This window comes from Octodon degus, unplaced genomic scaffold (genome assembly GCF_000260255.1).
Source record: "Octodon degus isolate 3935 unplaced genomic scaffold, OctDeg1.0 scaffold00107, whole genome shotgun sequence".
NCBI lineage: Eukaryota > Metazoa > Chordata > Mammalia > Rodentia > Octodontidae > Octodon > Octodon degus.
Window position 1 is genome coordinate 8,932,228 of NW_004524683.1, and position 7,152 is coordinate 8,939,379.

The 7,152-nt window shown below is 37.0% G+C and overlaps 1 protein-coding gene and 1 non-coding gene across 2 annotated transcripts in view; both read left to right on the forward strand.

The window, feature by feature from the left end:
* Nucleotides 1–7,152, forward strand: part of Zswim5 (zinc finger SWIM-type containing 5) — a 210,553-nt gene that overhangs the window by 93,484 nt on the left and 109,917 nt on the right. The window lies entirely within an intron of this gene.
* On the forward strand, nt 2,660–2,770 carry LOC111818915. Its single transcript, XR_002822784.1, has one exon. It is a non-coding gene; the product is annotated as a U6 spliceosomal RNA (small nuclear RNA).

A 7,152-nucleotide genomic window follows, 5' to 3' on the forward strand; every position in this document is an offset into this window, starting at 1 on the left:
CCTCCACTAACTGTGAGATAAATAAACCTTTCCTTCCTTAATTTTGGGTGTTTTGGGTATTTTGTCCCAGCAACAAGAGAACAGTAACAGACATACAGTGAAGTTTTTACACTTGCCAGGCAGGTGCTTATGCTGCTGAGCTGTCACTGGCCCCATGTTTTACTATCTTTAACTTGCATAGATACAGCATAAGAACATGGCTTTGTAAGAAAAAAAATTGAAATATAGAACTACTAGAAATACAGTAAGATAATCTAAATACTAATTGAAAACTAATTCCTTATCAAGCTTAACTACGTTTGATCAGCTGAACAAACACTTTAGCATAAATCTTTATAAGATGACTATATAAATAATATACCATTGTTTAATTTATAGCTGACAATCATTTTACATATTAACATATATGTTACATAGCATTATGTATGCTCACAGAGTCTGAAGGCAAGAAAACTTCCTACAGTGTTATGGTTTGTTTCTAGTTGTCTGCCAAAGCCTCATGCAGTCACTGGGGTGGATTCTATAGTTTGTGATTAATTCATGATCCAATGCAGAGATTATGGGTACGAGTGCTATATCCAACTGGGGTAGGTAATCTGCATACCATATAAAGAGGGGAGCGGGGCTGCTGCTGCCGCAGCCACTGCTCCTCCCTTTGCTCTTTGCTGTTTTCCACTGCCATGAATGGCTGCCCTCTGCCATGTGGCACTCTGCCTTGGAGCCAGCTGAGTATGGACTGAAACCTCCACTAACTGTGAGATAAATAAACCTTTCCTTCCTTAATTTTGGGTGTTTTGGGTATTTTGTCCCAGCAACAAGAGAACAGTAACAGACATATAGTGAAGTTTTTAAAAAACCTTCCTAACAAGCTGTGTGGTGGTGCACACCAGTAATCCCAGCACTCTAAAGGCTGAGGTAAAAGGATCACCAGGGATTTGTGGCCAACCTGGACTATCTAGTAAGTCAAGGCCAGCCCGAACTACATAGAGAGACTCTGTCTCAAAAAACAAAAACAGCAAAACCCCTTCCTAACAAGACCACATTAAGGCAACCAAGTTAAATCTAGGATCTAAGGATGAAAAGCAAAACAGTACTGTATTATAAGCATTAATTTTTGTTTTCATTTATTTATAAAAGACTTCTCTCCCACTCATAGTACAGAATATAAAGCATTGTTTGTGTTGAAGATGAACATATACCTTCTTTATACATCAATTTCATATTTATTGCATTCTTTATAAAATAGTACTTTCCATCTCCCTATAAATCATTAAAACAAAAATTAATGGTTGAATAACTTTTAGGCTACCATGAGGTGCTAAGAAGAAGGAAAGGTGCTATAAAGAAGAAAAGTAAGTGGTATGTAAATAGGTGCATGAGAAAATATTTAATGTCCTCAATCATTAAGAAAACTCAAAACCACAATAAAGATAACCATTTGAAGCCCACTAGGATGATACAATAAAAACAGCAAAAATAGTAAGTTTTGGCAAAGATGTAAAGAAATAGAAACCCTGTACACTGCTGTTGAGAATACAAAAAAAAAATGTGATTATTATGAAAATGTGCCAATTTCAAAATATTGAACACAAAATTACTAGATTTTGGGCTGGGAAGATAGCTCAGTAGAATAAGCACTTGCCTGGTAAGTACAAGGGCCTGAAGTCAATACCTGGTACCGCCAAAAAAAAAAAAAAAAAAAAAAAAAGGACTACTAGATTTTATGGCTTATGTCTCTAAAACCTCATGTGGTCATAAGTTGGACTTTTCAAAGGGGGACAGACTTATCCTAAGACAAGTAGCCTGGATGGAACATAAGGGACAGAAGGAAGGCTTGCTGCTGTCATTGCTTTTGCTGCTATTTCTTGCTACTTGATGCCTTCTTCATGTCCTACCATGCTTCAAATGGTTTCTTCTCTATAATGCCCCTCTGCCATGCCACCCCTTGCCTTGGAGTCAGCCAGTTATGGACTGAAACATCTACAAACTATATGTCAAATAAACCTTTCCTCCCTTAACCTCACATGTTGGGTATTTTGTCTCAACAATGCAAAAAGTAACTAAAACACTGTATTACACATGATTTCTGTTCCTAGGTATGTACTAAAAGTCTACGCAGAAACTTGTACACAAATGTTCAGTCATATTTATATAATAGACAAAAGGTAGAAACAGTGTCTTTCAATGGAATGGACAAATTCTTTTTTTATTTTATTTTTAATGCATTTGGTACAGGGCCTCACTACTACGCAGCTTGGACTCATAGTGATCCTCCTGTTTTCAGCCTCCATAGTGCTGGGATTATAGGCATGCATCACCACACCCAGAATGGGGCCAGCAGGGCATGTGGTGCTGGGAATCAAACTCCATTCCCTGTGCTTGACTAAGCAGGTTGCTTAGTCTTCTGAACTTTCTCGCCAGCCCTAACAAATTCTTATATATCCACACAGTAGAATATTATTGAGCTATAAAAAAGAATAAAATACTAATATATCCTATAACTTGGATAAACCTTGAAAATAATAAGAAAAAAGACACAAAAGATTATGTATTGTGCTTGCTTCGGCAGCACATACACTAAAATTGTTTTTTTTGTTTTTGTGGTGGAACCAGGGATTGAACTCAGGCTCTTGGGCTTGCCAAGGAAGCGCTTATTCCACTGAGCCATCTCCCCGGCCCCACATATACTAAAATTGGAATGATACAGAGAAGATTAGCATGGCCTCTGCTCAAGGATGACACGCAAATTCGTGAAGCATTCCATATTTTTCTTCTAATAGTGTTTGTGGACAGGATATCATGTCTGCATCTTGTACTATGAATAACCACTAAGAAGACAACAATATGCAATGTATTAATTATTGAAACTGTCCTAATTGGTTTTGAAACTGTCTCATTGCTATTTTTTCTCAATAAAATTATTTTAAAAAGATTACATATTATATGTTTCCTTTTATATGAAATATTCAGAATAAGTGAAGTCATAAGGATGAAGATTTGAGGTGCCATGGAATGGGTAGAAAGGTAAACAGGAATGATTACTTAAGAGGAATAGGTATTCTTCAGGGATAATGATTTGAAAGCAGAGAAAGGTAAAACATGTCTAACACTGTGAATGTGCCACATTCACAGTTGTTAAATTTTACATTTTAAAATGGCTAATTATGTTGTGAGTTTCACCTAAAAAAAAAACCAAAAACTGCTGTATTTTTAAGAATTAGGGCCGAGGAGATAGCTCAGTGGTGTAAGTGCCTGCCTGGCAAGTGCAGGGTCCTGAGTTCAATCCCTTGTACTGCCAAAAGAAAAAAACAAAAGCAACAACAACAACAACAACAAAAACCACATTATATGTTCTGGGAGGAAAAAGGATGAAGGAGAAGTAAAGTAAGACCAATACTGTTATAAAGTCAATGTTAAGATTCATTCAAAGGAAGCTAGTTAAAAGCGATAGACCACATAGTAAAAGGCTAAGGTAACTGTGGGCATGATAAAAGCTATAACTAGAACAGTGAAAATAGACTTTCTCACATATCAAAAAAGAAAGAAAAAGGCATAAGAAAAAACTCAGGAAATTACTCTGGAAAGTAATTAAAAAATAATACAATAGTCTCTAGACCAGTAATTTCAGTAACATTTATAAACGAAAATTGGAAGAATGTTGGTGGCCTCTGGGCAGTCTGTGGGACTCTGCTAAGCTCTGACCTTCCTTACCTCCAGCATGCAGACATCAAGCTTCAAACTTTTAAGAACTTAGGAGAACTTGTGGGACACAGGAGAGATGTGATCTGTGGGCCCAGCATGGCAAGCACGGAGCTTTCCTGGAGCCATTTAAGAACTTTGGCAGGGTTCGATCCCCTGGCCTGGTGTGCTAGCTCCACCCCCAGGGCACGCTGAGAAGGCAATTGAGACTGGGTGTGATGGCACGGAGCCTGTAATCCCAGTGCTTGGGAGGCTGAAAAGGGGAGAATCACTACGAGTCTGATCCGTGTAGTGAGACCCTTGTAGATCCTGTACTAAATACAAAAAAAAAAAAAAAAAAGAAAGAAAAAGACTTTGGCAGACTCAACCTGTGAGACTGTATCTGGGTGATTACTGGGAGGTTCAAAAATGCCAAAATGTAGAAGCAAAAGGCAATATCAATCCTCTAGCCCACCCAGAACAAATCTAGGAGACAAACATGCAAGAACTTGGAAATCACAAACCTGAAATCTCTGAAATGATAGCAATTGAAGTAAAGAAACAAGTCTGTCAGGCTATTGAAGAAATAAGAACAGAAATAATCTCAATTCACCAATGAAAAGAAAAAGACTAGCAGAGTGGATTAAGAAAGAAAATCAGTAATATGCTGCGTGCAGGATATACACATATTCCTCAAAAGGAAATTCACAGACTAAAAGTCAAAGGATGGAAAACAATCCTCTATGCCACAGGAAATCAGAAAAAAGTAGAGGTAGCTATCCTGATTGCTGACATTATCATCTTCAAACCAAAAATTATTGAAAGAGATAAAGAAGGGGCCAGGGAGATAGCTCAGTGGAATAAGTGCTTCCCTGGCAAGCGCAAGGGCCTGAGTTCAATTCCGGGTTCCACCAAAAAAAAAAAAAGGTTATTTTAGGGGCTGGTGAGATGGCTCAGTGGTCTAAAGCACCTACTTAGAACAAGCTTAGCAAAGCACAGGGACCACAGTTCAATCCTCCAGCACCACATGCCAGCCAGCCCCGCCCCCTGGTGGGCTGAGCTGGTCACACACACACACAAATAAATAAAAAAAAAAAAAAACAGATAAAGAAGGTCACTACATACTTGTTAAAGAAAAACTGAAAGAGGAAGAGATTACAGTAATAAATATATGTTCATCCAATGTAGGAGTGCTGTCCTGCATAAGATGTATTTTAACAGACATGAAAAATCAAGTGGGCAATAATACAGGAGTAATGGGAGATGTTAACACTCTACTGTCACAAAGAGATTAATCACAGAACTAAACCAAATTTGTCAGAAATTGACTTGATAGACGTTTACAGAGTGTTCCACCCAGCAACAACACACTACACATTTCATCACATGCAATAAAGAATGAAAAGAGCAATCACTACAGACCCTGGAGAAATTCAGAAAATAATCAATACCTGCTTCCAAAATGTTTACTCTCACAGAACAGAAAACACAGAGAAATGGACAGTTTCCTAGATACATAAGAAATGCCAAAGTGTATCTTCTGAGTTCAGAAGGTACACAAATATATACAAACAAAATTGAAAATTTAATAAAAACCTACCAATAAAGAAACGCCCAGGTCCTGATAGATTCACAGAAGAATTCTACAAGAAATTTAGAGATTTAATGCCAACTTTTTCAAACTCTTCAATGAAATTGAAAGGGACAAAATTCCCCCAAACTCATTCCTGGTGGCAAGTATTACTCTGATTCCAAACCAGACAAAGATCCAACTAAAAAAGAGAACTACAGGCCAATCTCTGTTATGAATATAGATGCAAAAATCCTCAATAAAATACTAGCAAACAGAATTCAGCAAATCATCAAGAAGATTATAACATCATGACCAAGTGGGATTCATCCCAGGAATGCAGTGATGGTTCAACATAGGCAGATCCATAAATGTAATGTACCACATCAATAGAACCAGGAACAGAAACCACATGATTATCTCAATAGACACAGAAAAAGCTTTTGACAAAGTCCAACATTCATTCATGATAAAAACCCTACAGAGAATTGGAATAGATGGCCTATATAGTTCAACCTGAGAAAAGCCGTCTATGAGAAACCAACAGCCAACATAATTCTAAATGGTCAAAAACTGAAAGTCTTCACTTTAAAATCAGGAACAAGACAAGGATGTGCACTATCTCCACTCCTATTCAATATAGTTCTGGAAACATTAGCCAGAGCAATTAGATGAGAGACAGAAAAGGAATAGGGCTTGGAAAAGAAGAAAAATTATCATTATTTGCAGATGACATAATATTCTACATAGAGGACCCCAAATACTCTACCTAAAGAGTCTTGTAGATTTAATCACTAAATTCAGCAACATAGCAGCAACAAAGTCAGTACACAAAAATCACTAGCATTTCTGTACACAAAGAACACACTGAGGGACCAGGGAGATGGCTCAGTGGATTAAGCGCTTCCCTGGCAAGTGCAAGGGCCTGAGTTCAATCCCTGGTTCCACAAAAAAAAAAAATGGTCAAAAAAACACTGAGAGAGAAGTTAGTGAAATCACTCTTTGGATGTTTTAAATAACATCCAAAAAAATGAAATACTTAGGAGTTAATCTCACAAAGGATGTAAAATGTTTATATAGTGAAAATTATGGTACTCTGAGAAAAGAGATTGAAGATGATTTGAGAAAGTGGAAAAATATTCCATGCTTCTAGATAAGAAAAACTAAAATTTTGAAAATGACCATATTCTCAAGATTGCTATACAGATTAAATGCAATCCCAATTAAAATACCATTAGCATACCTTACAGATTAAAATTCAAATTCATTTGGAAGCAAGAGACCCAGAATACAAAAAGAAATCCTGAGAAACAAAGGAAAGGCAGGGGCTGTCGCAATCCCTGACCTGAAATTATACTATAAAGCTACTGTCATAAAATCAGCATGGTACTGGCATAGAGATCTGAGGATCAGTGGAACAAATTAGAAGATGCAGACACAATTGCAAACACACTCAGCCACCTTATCTTTGATAAAGGTGCCAAACAAGTTCACTAGAAGAAAGATATCCTTAATAAATAGTGCTGGAAAAACTGGCTTTCCACATGCTGAAGGCTAAAATTAGACCCATGCCTATCACCATGCACAAAGCTACAGTCAAAATGGATCAAAGATTTAAATATGAAAACAGAAACACTAAATCTTCTGGAGGAAAATAAGGTAGAAATATTTTTTTTCTGTCTGTGTTTTTCTTTTTTTTCCCCATAATGTTACTGATAAATAGCAATGGGACAGTCTCAAATCAAATTGGTAGGACACTTTCAATAATTAACACATTGCATACATTTCTCCCAGTGGTTAATTGCTGTGCAAGATGTGGACATGATATCCTATCTACAAACACCATTAGAACAAATCACTCTATTCATTAAGAGAATGTAACTATATATCTATCCTAACCACTT